At 39.2% G+C, this 14,354-nt stretch overlaps 1 long non-coding RNA gene across 1 annotated transcript; it reads left to right on the plus strand.

The window, feature by feature from the left end:
* Positions 1 to 12,079: 12,079 nt before the first annotated feature.
* LOC136424827 (uncharacterized) lies at positions 12,080 to 13,882 on the plus strand. Its single transcript, XR_010753938.1, has 2 exons — positions 12,080 to 13,035; positions 13,511 to 13,882. It is a non-coding gene; the product is annotated as an uncharacterized lncRNA (long non-coding RNA).
* The last annotated feature ends 472 nt before the right edge of the window (positions 13,883 to 14,354 follow it).

Below are 14,354 nucleotides of genomic sequence, written 5' to 3' on the forward strand. Positions count from 1 at the left end.
AATACTATTCTTATTCATAGAAGCTCATCCATGTTGGTTTTGATCATAGAAAGATGCTAAATTCCTTCTATCACTAAGGTATACCCGGACACAAACACTCGTACCCCAGCTCGCTATCGTCGGCAGACTCTTAAAACATCCACATTGAATGACAGGATCATACCATTTCAGAAGACAAAGTCAGAATGCTGGACATTGAACAGCGCGTATCAATAAGGTGACGTCTCTATAACTCTTGCGAGTTTAATTTCGGAATTATTGGTCATTATTGATCCAAACGAAGGCGGAAGTGGTCGTTGAAAACTCGATTCGTGTATACCTAAGTGTTGGGAGAAAGTTTAGCAATGTACCACTATTCTAGTTCATTTAAGCTGGTATAATTTCAGATAACGTTAGATTATATGACATGTTCTTGTGTATAAAACTGTTATTCGGAGTCTTTACTATGACTTCATTTTCGAGACTTAATGGGCAGAAAAACTGCATCTCAACGTTAAGTGGACATCTTGTAATAGCACAGTCGATGGGGCAGCTAAATATCAAGGCGCGCAGTGTACATGTATGCAAGATATGGTAATTGCAGCAAGCTACACGGTGCTTACATATTCATAGTATCTACTGAGGGTAGAAAATTCAAAATGGAAAGACAACGACTACACCATCAAAACTACATAAGCTTAAGGAAAATCTACCTCAAGTTTTTTTTCTTTTCATGGACGGTACCAAGCACACGTTAGAGTGTGAATTGCAATTGAAGACTGACAGGGAAATAAAAAAAAGGCAGGACTCTTGTTAAGATCGGGAAAGGGGGGTATGTAACACTTTGATTTCTTGCTATTTAGATGATTGAAATATTTTTTCAATTTTCTAATAATTGGTATTCGTGGGGTCTACAGGCGCTGGGGTCTATGGTTATTGTAGGTGTACATGTATGAGACAGACGGATTTGTTCCTGGATTTTTGACTCCCAGACAGCCCTGGGCCCCTCCCATGGAACATATCAAAGTTCCTACTGATGGTGTCCAAAATGCTTCAAGGTCTTCCCTGTAAAGCAAATACCAGCTTGGTTCAAGCTAGGGAAATCGCACCTGTATTGACCAATATTTTCCAGACACGTTCGACACAGAGATGGAGCAGTTTTAACAGTTTCTTTTGCTGCAAAACATCATTCACAGCCATGTTATGAAGCACCTGACAAGTCACAATGTATTAACGGATTACCAACATGGATTCACAGCCAAGCGATCCACAGAAAAACAACTTCTACTGAAAGACTATGACATAGATGGTGCACTGAACAGTAAGCGACAGGTAGATGTGGAAATACTTTCACCCTCTGTTGGCAAAGTCATCAATAACAGACTCATCTCAAAACTGGAGTACTATGGAATTTAAGGCACTGCACTTAATTAGCTGAAGGATTTTCTGACCAACAGGGAGGAAATGGTAGTGTTAGTGGTAGAAGGGAAGGCCTCAACTCCAATTCGAGTAGCGTCGGAACTATCCTGGAACCATCACTCTTTTCCGTGTACAAAAAATGATATGCCAGATCAGACTGATATAAATGTGAGGTTATTTTCCTATGACTATTATAACTGGCAAAACACAATGATTCACAACTTCTGCAAGAAGATCTAAACGCCATAGTGGAATGGCAATGTAATTGGCCAATGCAGTTTAATCCCGAAAAAGTCTACATCATGCATTTAACATGCAAAATAATCCAACAGGTAACTACTAGCAGCTACCAGTGAGTCAGACTTAAGCAACAACAACAAAAATCAAAACATGTATGGGAGTTATATTAATAATGTTAACAACTGACCTATCCCATGTTAACAAAGTAACAACTAAGACATTGAGAGTTATAAAAAGTAATTTCGGCATGCCCAGCAAATATGAAATCTCTTATATATACGTCAATAGTAAGACCAAACGTAGAAGATGCCTCAACAGTATGATGTCCAAATACAATTTAGGACAAAGATAAATTGGAGGGGGGGGTATAGAACCAAGCTGCCAGATTCTGCACAAACAACTACGTCAGGGATGCTAGTGTGAATGATGAAGATGAAAACAGATCTGCAGTTAAATAAGCAAAGGTTAGGTACGGCAAATTGTTCCGTGTTTTATAACCAGTTGCTTTTACGCTACGTGCCTCCGAAGTGTGTTAAGCCGAAAGGCGGTTATGTTTGTTATACAGATACAGGAACTTGTACTATGGTGTAAATGAGTGCTATGCTTTCCTTCGCTTGGTATAGGCACTACTTGTACCGCGCCCTGTACAAGTGTGCTGCCTTTTCTTTCCCCTGCCTCAGTGTACCTACTATTGAGCCGCTTAAACCACGTCCTGTGCAAGGGTACTGTCTTTTTCTTCGCCGGTTTCAGTATAGGTACTACTTGAATCACTTTAATTTTGGCCCTTACATACACGGTTTCTACCTTGTGCATGGAAGCATTGACTACACAAGCGAGAATCTCTTAATTAAGATGTTCGGGCGCAATTAATAAAAAGGCAGGTCCGCAAGGCTTTTTTTTGCCTGGGCGCATTCACACTGCGATGTCGTAATGGCGTACATGGAAACTATGCCAATATCCGCAATCGCTTGATTGCACCGAAGCGGCGGCAAAAGACTTAAGACAAACAGTTTCCATTAATCTAACCACATAATGATGTGTACGTAGCTTTCTTATTAGCATTAAGCTTCACATTAGCGTCTTGGTAGTTTTAGAATTCTACGATTCGCACGAATGGCACAGGAGATTCTCACGCATCATGTGCAAGATCAATCTTGCATTTTCTATCCCATATAGAGATATTTTGGTACTTAACAAAACATACATGATACTTTCTACATGAAAACCACAGGGTGATGTGACTTTTGACAAGCAGCAATCATGTTAAATGCCCCCTCTACATTTCATGCAATAGTGTTCTTTTTTTTTTAGTTGGGGACTTAACCGAACATGGAAAGCGACCGTGGTCTCCGATGGTGGGCCATCAGTCTGGCAATCGCCAGTACCATCTTTGCGGCGACAGTCGACGGATTCGTTTTTGGAGGTACTATTATTCTACTAGATATACTTAACGGCTCCTGTCTCGTTAAGTTATCACATTTAAGTTCAATTTAATAAACAAAACGAGAAAATATGATATACAATTTGTTGATTAATCTCATTTTCTAAATCAGTATTCTGGATTATAGCAAGGTCATCCCTGTTTTGAATATTTTCAAAGTATCTATTGAAAGATAAAGCTCTAGCTTGCTTACACTTGTTGACCGTTAGTGTTGCAGGTTGTTCATGTACAGGCAAACTTGTTCTTATGATCCGGGACGGTACTATTGTACAATGTGCAGGTTATGCACCTGTAAACGTTGATGAAATTTAGACATCCAGGTAGTAAGATACGCCAAAAATAATTACTCAAGCAACTGGATAAAGTTTTGAAACAGACGTTTCAGACAGCATCCACTGTCTTTCGTCAGTGACTAACGATAGGACTGAGAACACCAGGTTTTATACCAAAACTCTGAATAGATATGTTAATGAGAAAGATGATTAGAAGAAGATTAATTCAAGACAAAGTTTTATGCCAATAGTTCAATCCGCTACTTCTCTGTCATTTTCTACCATCTAAAACACAACCAGGAACACTCATTCAATTTCGAATCCACAGACATCCTAGATCGTCAAGGCCGCTGGTTCGAACGGGGAGTCATAGAAGCAATATATGAGAGGATGTATAACCCGCCCTCAACAGGAAAGGGGGTCTACGCGTTGAACTTTCAGGCACTTGGGATAATGCACTGCCCACCACCCCCGGACAAACAACATTTAGTTACTAGTTTACAGTACTAAACAACAGTAGCTAATTGAACTATTGACATAAAACTTTGTCTTGAATCAAGTTAACTTCAAGACATCCTAAATGTACATCCTGATCTCATCGGAACCCAACCCGTCATGGAAGCGACCTAGAGGAAGATGGGAAGACCAGATCTTCAACACGCTCCATGGGCTGGGGATCACCAGAACCAACTGGAGGGTCTATGCCGAGAGCAGACCAGCCTGGCGAGCCCTATGCATGTCTGCAGCCGCCATGCATCAGACACTGATGCCTGCGAACGATTGATTGACATCCAAAAAAAAAGACCTAAATTGTCTTAACCTTATTAACGTATCTATTCTGATTTTTGGTATAAAACCTGGTGTTCTCAGTCCTATCGTTAGTAACTGACGAAAGACAGTGGATGTTGTCTGAAACGTCTGACTGTTTCTAAATTTTATCCAGTTGCTAGAGTAATTTTTTTTTGGGCGTATGCACCTGTATGGTTTAAATACATAGCCTTTCACGTAGTTGCTGTGATGAACACAAATACATGATAAACCTAAAAAGCTTTATAAGGATTATCGGAATCAATGATAAAAATGTTACCGTAAGGAAATAGTGAGGTTGGTCCTTAAATAGTGAGGATTGGTCCTTACACAACAAAGGCGTCGGAAGAAAACTATAAAGCCTTTTATTACATATCCATTTTTTTTGACAATCACATTTCCGGCTATTTCTGTTAACATGACCAAAAAATATATAGAAGGGGCATGTAAAATTATCCGGTCATAATATCAAAGTCCTTTGATTTATCATCTCCTGAAACACAGACACACCTACTAACGGATGTGGAGGTACACTGACGGCTCCACCTGAAGGCACTGTGACGTCACCGAACTACCCGGGTCACTACGGCAACGATGAGAACTGTGAGTGGACGATCACTGTGCCAGAGGGAAGCACCGTTCTTCTCACGTTTGACAGCTTCCACCTCGAGGAAGGTTATGACTTTTTGACCATCTACGATGGAGACAGTGACAGTGCTGCACAGTTGCGGAGGTGATGGCCCAAACAGCCAAAAACTTCCTTTGAGCAGTTTCGATTTTGCAGAGATTGATACATCGTGAGTTGCTAGCTTCAGAATTCAAAGCTTCGATATTTTTTTGTTAGATAAACAGAGCCAGGAATTGTTTGTTTTATTCCCAGCTTGACAGGTTGGTTGTCAGTTGACCCCATCACCAGTACACATGACCGGATGTTCGTGAGGTTTACATCTGATGCGAGTGCCACGGCTCAAGGGTTTCAGTTCTTCTACACAGGTGAGGCATTTTATTACATTGAGCATGTTTGTTTTGTCACCTTCGCCAATAACGTGTCTTGGTAGCATTTGTTTGTGACATTGTTCTGTTGTTTGTTTTTTGTTTGTTTAGCAGTATAACTCAGTAAGGCATAGATCGGTTGTAAACGAATTCGACACGTTGTGAGGTTTTCTGGATTCCTGAATTCATTTCTAATACTGAGGGTTTATTGCTGCAAACGCGTTTGCTTGAAAGATGTTCAAACAATGCACAATTGAAACTTAGCCGCAAGAAATGATAGATGCTGACAAAACCAATGGAAATAGCTGAACATGTTAACGAACACTTTTTAAACGAAGTAAAGGGTCTCACGCAGCGAGGCCACATAGATATAGCCAGCATAACATCACCGATCGTGGATAACATAATGGCATCCAAGGACGGTACCTTTTCATTTCAATATGTAACCGTAAGTCACGTCCACAAGTTACTCTGCTCACTCCCAGCTAGTAAATCCACCGGATTTGACAATATTGACAACACGTTACTGAGAATCTCAGCTGACTATATAGCGGAACCCTTGTGCCACATTTTAATTCTTCACATAGCCAAGGAGTATATCCTACCATGTTGAAACAGGCTAAGACCATCCCTCTCATAAAGAACAAAGCACTTCCAATGAACGGACCCAACAGCCGTCCTATCAGTCTCCTACCAGCAATAAGTAAAATGATGGAAAATATATGTAAACATCAAATTCAAACTTACCTTGTTTCCAATAATAGCTGACTGCCAGCACGCATATAAACAGTATCATTCTCCATCAAGTTCACTTGTGCAGGTAGATGGCTGGAGGGAATTGACAAGGGTAATCTAGTGGGAGCTGTTCTTCTGAATTTCAGTGCCGCATTTGACGTTATTAATCAGGAATCTTACAGGCTAACTTGAAATGCTATGGTTTTGTAGAATCTGCTTTATATTGGCTAAGAAGCTACTTGACGAATAGATCACAGACAGTTTTTGTAAATGGAAGTATATCGTCACATAAAGAGTGCAAGAGCGGCGTTCCTCAATGAAGGTGCTTAGGCCAACTACTTTTCTGCATATACACCAATGATATGCCTACTGTCGTACTCAGGTATGCCGACGACACTACCCATTTAGCTGCAGGCCCTAGTTTAGCTTACATACAGACCACTCTTCAGTATGAACTGAAGATTTTTGTACGAGAAAACCAGGCAGAGGTGGGAAGATGGGGTTTGGCCAAATCGGCTCATACTTTGTATGTGTGATAGGTTTGTGGAACTATGAACAGCCATGTATCAAAACCCTCCAGCTATTTTTCGTTATGGAATTCTGGGACCCCCCTCCGAGACCCTCAAAAATCCAACAATTTATGGCTGAAAATTACGAAAATTGCAATGGCTTCCCTGGTAATTCTGATTAAGATACAAACAAAGGTTTTATATTTACGTATAATATGGGTTGCCTCGTTTTCCCTACCGAAAGTAAAAGGTGAAGCATTGAAATTAAGAGGGTGTACTAGGGGGTTACCAGAAGCAACGAATGCAGAATTTTTATCTCTTTGCAAAATAGTCATTTTCAAGGGAAATTATCTGCCCTGGGCAGTGACTTTGGAGAATGGTTTTACTGTTGCTGGAGAAAAGAACATCTACTGATTAAAAAAAAAAAACGTTGTAAATTTCCCACCTCTGCCTGGTTTTCTCGTGCAATGACTCTTAAGCTTATTAGTGACTGGGTTCACGCTAACAGACTGGTACAAAACAAAGTCCATCGTCATAGGTAGTCGGCATAAACTAAAACACAAGCCAACCCTACAGCTTTCTATGAATAACAATGATAGAACCAGTAGAGCAGGCGAAACTGCTAGGAATAGTAATGGACCAGCAGTTAACCTGGGCGCAACACCTGGACAGAGTTAAATCCAAAACTAGAAAGGCCGTCATTTGCCCCGGAGCAAATACAACATGTTTCGCCCATGATCCTCCTCATGCAAGTAGTGGGCTGTCCCAAAATAACACCTGTACAAATCGAAATATTAACTACATGTAGAAGGGGAATCATTTGCGAGAGCAACATGCTTTGCCAAGATCCATCCCCATGCATAAATTGACTGTTCCAAAATCACCCGTGCAAAAAATTCTCTCTATAACTTCTGCGAAGCGCCAAGAGCCTTACGCATAGTTTAGCAACTTCTTACTGCAAATGCTTGCATGCTTTCCTGAAACATGACCTCAGGTAACCTGAAAAGAACACCCGTTCTTTGGCCAGCAGCAAATGGAACGCGCAGAACCTTAGATATAACATGGATTCTTTGGCCAGCAGCAAATGGAACGCGCGGAACCTTAGATAGAACGTGGAACAGGGGCAGCACTGGGTCAAATATTCCCCAGGGACCCGACAGCTGGTCAAACCACAGAGGGATGTACAACCAAACCTGTATACTTGTTTCTATTATGTGGATAGCTTCAGTGTTACTTGATATGATGAAATGGTAATAATGCAAATCAGAATCTAATTTGCATAATTAATAGGGACATTTTATAAAACCACTCCGTTCAATGGTACGACTGTTCAAAATGCAACATATGTAACAGAGTAATAAAGGGACATTGATAGATTTACGTTATGCAAATGAAGACCTAATTTGCATGATTTATGAGAAAATACTGTAATTCCATATTGGTTGATAACTGGAATGTCATACTTGTGTCATTTGGAAGTTATGTAACAGTGAACATAGTTGAATATAGATTATACAAACTGGGCCAAATTTGCATAATATATATTTAAGGGAGATTTAAAGTCTTCGAACTGTTGTTTAGTATTATTGGAATACTGTGCATCAGTGTATCATAACAGTCTATCAAGCAAACAGAGCATGTACAAAGACGCGCCTGCCGAAGTATATGCCAACTCGAAGTTTTGAATACGCATGTGCAGTGCTCCTAGCTTGTAAACAGTTCTCGTCTCGTCATTGTCTCGATTTGCATAACAATACCTAGACGAGTTTCGTTTACCTCTCAGGGGCCTTCACCTTTTACGCTGCACATGAGTAATCGAATGTCCTAGTGGGCTTTTTCTAGAGCGATACTTCGATAAATACGCCTTAGTGCTGCAGTGCGGGCTTGAAACCCTTGAGAAATAGAAACAATCTCTTACGTAGGTTTGCATTGAGCATGAAAAAATTAGAAAGAACTGTAGATCTGTTTCCCCTAAACCCCGCTAGAGTCACATGACCATGACTCATGTATCAGTAATAGTCCAGTGCGGCCACTGCTGATGATCCTAAATTAAACAAATGACACTGCTTAAAATCCGCTTCATGTTATATGTATAATGAATCTAATCTAATAAATGTAGATGCCTAGCACTTATTCGACAACTCTACAGGTGTGTTAAATGGTAAACGGATAGTCAGTTAAAATATATCTTAAACACTGAAAATATTGCTATCATTATTGGTGGCGTTGCATGTATTTGGCCCTTAAATCCACTATTATTGACTGAACGACAACAAATTTATATGAAAGTCTGGTTAGGCAATGTTGAATCTATAATATGGATGGCATCGTCAGAATGATTAATACTAAATACATGTAAATAGAGTATTGCATACTAAATAGTAAATTCTTGATGTTTGGTCTTTCACGTCTTCTTTGACTTTGGAATTGACTTTGATATTCTACGGCTATAGTGTTCGTTCTCCAAAATATGTTTTTGCAACTTACAACTTTGTACGATTTACAGTATGGCCGAAAACGTTATTTTGTTTTGAAAGGGCGAAAATTGCTGCTCCATATGATCAAATCAACATGGCCTTATATGAGTACAATCCATTCTCTTCAAAAGGGTAAGATTTGAAGATTACTTCCAGACGTTTCGAATGACATCCATCATTCTTTTTCAGCGTCAATAGAATCAATTGGTAGAACTTATCAATTCCAGTACATCTAACTGAAAAAAAAAAAGGTTTACAATTGTCTCTTAAATGTAAATCATGTAGGTATTAGTTCCTAACGTAAAGTAACACCATAGGAACTGTTATTGTCCTTCTTGTTGCAAAGTGGGGTCCCTTATACTGAAGAATTCTGCGCGAAGTCTTCCCTTCCTGTTTAAGGTGGGTTCGTAGATACGATCAGCCTAATACTACTTTTTTTATCCTATATGATACGTTTATATGATACTTTTTTAACCTATATGATACGTTTTCTTAATCATTATACCTTCATAGTAAGCAAAACTACGACTAGAGCGATTTTAAATTTGTTGCATACTATAGAGTAATGTTAGTGCTTTGATGTGTACAGTTAATTGTTTTAAGTGTTGCAGTAATATTATGTAAAGAGCGTGCAATTCAGCCGTTAGGCTGCCATATGCTTGTGCAATAAACCAATACAATACAATACAATACTAATAGATGGCCTCCCCGCGTTCATACCACTGAGGTTTTCGGCCAAGAATGTTTGTTGTCTCCAGGCTGAAGAATGACCTCGGTTTCGCTGTGTATGATTGTAAATGGCAGATATGTAACCACTTGCTGTAGTCCTGCAATGTTGCTTGTACCTTGCCTTTAGCGGTTACATGTAGTGGCGCTGATTAATTCTGCAAGTTCATTTTAGTGATGCTAAAGAAATGGTGATGGATTTCACTTGATAGTCCGAAAGTAATGTCCGAATCTTATCCAGTCGTAGTCATTAGATTGTATTCAAATATTGTTATACCCGGATGCCTAACCTTCGTAAATTCAACATTGCCTTACTGTCAGAATCTAAAACAAAGACGTCAGAATAAAAGTCATGTGGTTTTTATCAATAATCAAAACGCATTTGTGGTGACCCTAGTAAAGATATGAGAAAGACGTAGTGTAGTAATTTCAGTCATCAACCTACATTGAAGACAAGTGATGTCATTCATCCTTTCCTCAGACACAGGCACATCGGGCAGTGTTTCTGGATGTGGAGGTACACTGGCGGCTCCACCTGAAGGTATTGTGACATCACCGAACTACCCGGGTCACTACGGCAACGATGAGAACTGTGAGTGGACGATCACTGTGCCAGAGGGAAGCACCGTTCTTCTCACGTTTGACAGCTTCCACCTCGAGGACGGTTATGACTTTTTGACCATCTTCGATGGAGACAGCGACAGTGCTGCACAATTGCAGAGGTGATGGTCTAAGCTTCTTCGAGCAGTTTCGATTTTGCAGAGATTGATTCATTGTGTAAATTGCTAGCTTCACAATTCAAAACTTTGATATTTCTTTATTAAATAAACAGAGCAAGGAATTGTTTGTTTTATTCCCAGGTTAACAGGTGGGTTGTCAGTTGGCCCCATCACCACTACACATGACCGGATGTTCGTGAGGTTTACATCTGACGGGAGCGCCACGACTCAGGGGTTTCAGTTCTTCTACACAGGTAAAGTAATTGACTACAGGAAGCATGCCTGCTTTGTCGCAAATGATAAGCATGCATTGTATGGCATGGCATGTCTTGGGCCGTCATTGCATTACATGATGGGTTACACTTTGCTTCATGATTTCGAAGAAGCAAAATGATGCTAATAATTTGATACTGATCAGTAACCAGTGGTCTTGGATGTGGAGGTAGCCTGACTGCTCCCCCTGAAGGCACATTGACATCACCGAACTATCCAGGTCACTACGACAACAATGCGAACTGTGAGTGGACGATCACCGGTCCAGAAGGAATTCGTCTAACGTTCGCCAGCTTCAACCTCGAGGATGGTTATGACTTTTTGACCTTCTATGATGGAGACAGTAACAGCGCTGCACTGTTGCAGAGGTGATTGCTTGAAATACAAAACGACGTTCTTATAGAGTTATGCAGTCTGGATGTTGCATAGATTGATTTACAATGAATTTTCTATTTAATATTGATTGAGCCAGGAACGATCAATTTTTGATTTCCAGCTTAACAGGTGCGTTGCCAGTCGGACCCATCATCAGTTCATCTAACGAGATGTTCGTGAGGTTTACATCTGACGGGACTACCACGGCTCAGGGGTTCCAGTTTAACTATACATGTAAGGTGCTAAATCACAGTGGAACCTTGACCTTTTTCAGTAGTACGTTTCGGGTAGTATTTCTTTGTGACTTTACTTGTTACTTCACTTATCCCGATAGGGTTTCTGAAAGTTTGGTTTCTGTATTAAAAGTTTGGTTTTTGCAAGGACTCTTGGCAACATAAAGCCCATGCTCTACAAATCACAGTTTTGTTGCGAGGCCGAAAAATCGACCAACCATTGCCGTGTGGACATTATTCACTGCCCTTCTAAAATATCGAACCAATCTAGCACCGTTAGCAATCTTAGCCCCACTGACATGTAATGAGCCCGATAGTGTTGACGAGGTATACCATTAGCTATTTCTCGCATAAAAACAGAGGGTGCGTTATAAAAATTCCTGTTCGGATTGAAGCAACAAGACCATGTTGAAAAACTGCCATAACTCGGTCATAGATGATGGCAAAAGTTTCGAACTTGCCGGAGAGGTAAAACACATTTTATGGAGGTACAAATGATATTTTATGTTGCTAACGGGTTAACATGAATTGTGCCTACCTGTATCAGCAAACCAAACTATTGACTTGCAAAAGACGGGTTGATTGAAGCTAACGCTTCCCGCACACGGTGATGCGACGTGAATGTCAGAGAGGTATCAGATCGATTTAGCATTAAGTCTACGTTGCTTGTACTGCTTATTATTGATTATGTGTGGATTAGTTTACATTCTTGAAAGAACCATGGGTATATGATAATGAAGGACTGCAGTTTTGCTTTATGTTGGTGGGATAACTTTCATTGATATCATGATTGAGTCTTACTGTAAGAGAAAGTGTATCAACATACAATGTCATACATGCAAATGGTATTATGTACTTTAAACAGAAATCAAAGCCTGTACACTACCAAAAATGCTTTTTCTTATTTTTCTTGTTTTCTTGATTTTTCTCATTGAGAGAAAGAGTTTCTTCCATAAAGAATTTCAAGAAAATCAAGGAACCTTACGCAAAACCTTTGAATGTTAGATCTTACATTAAGAGTTTTATTCTTGTTTTTCTTATGTGAAGATAGGATTTCTAGTATGATTTTTTATCAGCAAGAATATTGTAGAAATGCTAGTCAATCTTTCTTCCTTATTCTTCACACAATATTTGCTTCTTGTTTGGTCAAATGGAGTATTTTACAGAATCTACTCTTAAGATTTTTATTCTCGCCATACATGAATTTTTCTTTAGACTTTCATTTCACTAGGAAAACATTCTTGACATTTCTTGTTTTCTTAATTTAGGAAGTCTGAGAAATATGATTCTTGCAATTCTTAGTAATATGTAAGAAGATGTAAGGATTTTCTTGACCAAATATAGTTATTTTCTTGACCAAATACAGTTAAGAAAAATGAGAAAATCAAGAAACTGTAAAACAAGTAATTCCCAAGTGTTTTTCTGTTCGAATTCCTTCTCCACAAAGTTAAAGAAAGATGATTCCTGCTTTTCTGTGTTATCTAAAGATGGAAAGTAAAATGAAAGTTCGAATTTGCATGGTTTCCTTTATTTTCTTAACATTGTAAAGTTCAAGAAGATAATTATTGTTTTTCTTGTAATAAGAAAATATATTATGCTAATTTAATACTCCCATCATCCTTTGCTGTAAGGACAATTTGAATGTGGACCGTTGAGTTTGGGCTCCGGCTGCATTTGCCTGATGTGCGCTTTAGATCCTACAATAATAGGGAAAGATGTGGCTAGTTTCATGAGGACACTTTTTGGTATCATTTGGGACTCACTACACAACGTAGATGACTTGTTTTAAGTTCCAAAATGCTTCCTCAGGCCAACGCCATCAACAGATATGCTCCAGGTATGTTATAGCCTGTCTTGCATGAAAATATTATTTCCCAAGTAGATACTCTTAGTTTTGTGTTTGTGGTTGCATGATACAGCAGCCAACCAGTAATTGCAGAACATGTACGTTTAGTGCAGTTATACCTAAAAGGTACTAAAAAAGTTAAAGTATACCATTTTCAAGCAAATGCACAAGCCCCCCCTCCCCCTACATGTATACGGGGGAGGGGGGCGATATAAGAAATGACAGTCACTAAGTCTTTGTGTGTTTTTCTAGGCTTAGAAACCTTTGTTGTGTTTGTGGTTGCATGCCAACCAGTAATTGCAGAACATGTACGTTAAGTGCAGTAATACCTACAAGGTACTAAAAAGTATAAGTATAACATTTTCAAGCAAATGCACAAGCCCCCATCCCCATGCATGTATAAGAGGGAGGGGGGCGATGTAGGAAAATGACAGTCATCGTCATCTGTTTTTGTGTGTTTTTCTAGACTTGGAAACCTGTTGGACCAAAGAAGATGCCCCCGTCTCAAGTTTGGAAAATCTTTCAACAATTACAAGTCATTGATTATAAGAAGGACAGCTACAACACTGCAGAACTGACAGTTTTAGAAGGACAATTAGTTATTTGTATGAGCACAGAGAAAATGTGCTTTTATCACAGCATCAAATGTGAAACATTTATCGAAACAATTGTATTGCAAACTGGTTAATCTTTGCAATCCTTGGCAAGAATGGGCGTTAGAAAGAAAAATCCAAAACTGTGTATTAAACAATTAGATCAATAATAATAAATATGATTGGAACATGTTTACATTATATTATCATTGATTTATTAAATGGTATTCTTGATTCAAGACCCCCATCTTAGTTCAAGAAACTATTTCTAGGTTTAAGGAATTTATTCTTGAGGACAGAAAGGTATTCCTACAACAAGAACCTCACTCTTAGTGCAAGAAACTCATTCTAGGTGTAAGAAATTCATTCTTGAGGACAGAAAGGTATTCCTATTACAAGAACCTCACTCTCAGTGGAAGAAACTCATTCTAGGTGTAAGAAATTCATTCTTGAGGTCAGAAAGGTATTCCTATTTTAAGAATCTCGCTCTCAGTGGAAGAAACTCATTGTAGATGTAAGAAATTCATTCTTGAGGACAAAAAGGTATTCCTATTTCAAGAACCTCACTCTTAGTGCAAGAAACTCATTCTAGGTGTAAGAAATTCATTCTTGAGGTCAGAAAGGTATTCCTATTTCAAGAACCTCGCTCTTAGTGGAAGAAACTCATTCTAGATGTAAGAAATTCATTCTTGAGGACAGAAAGGTATTCCTATTTCA

This window comes from Branchiostoma lanceolatum, chromosome 18 (assembly GCF_035083965.1).
Source record: "Branchiostoma lanceolatum isolate klBraLanc5 chromosome 18, klBraLanc5.hap2, whole genome shotgun sequence".
Lineage (NCBI taxonomy): Eukaryota > Metazoa > Chordata > Leptocardii > Amphioxiformes > Branchiostomatidae > Branchiostoma > Branchiostoma lanceolatum.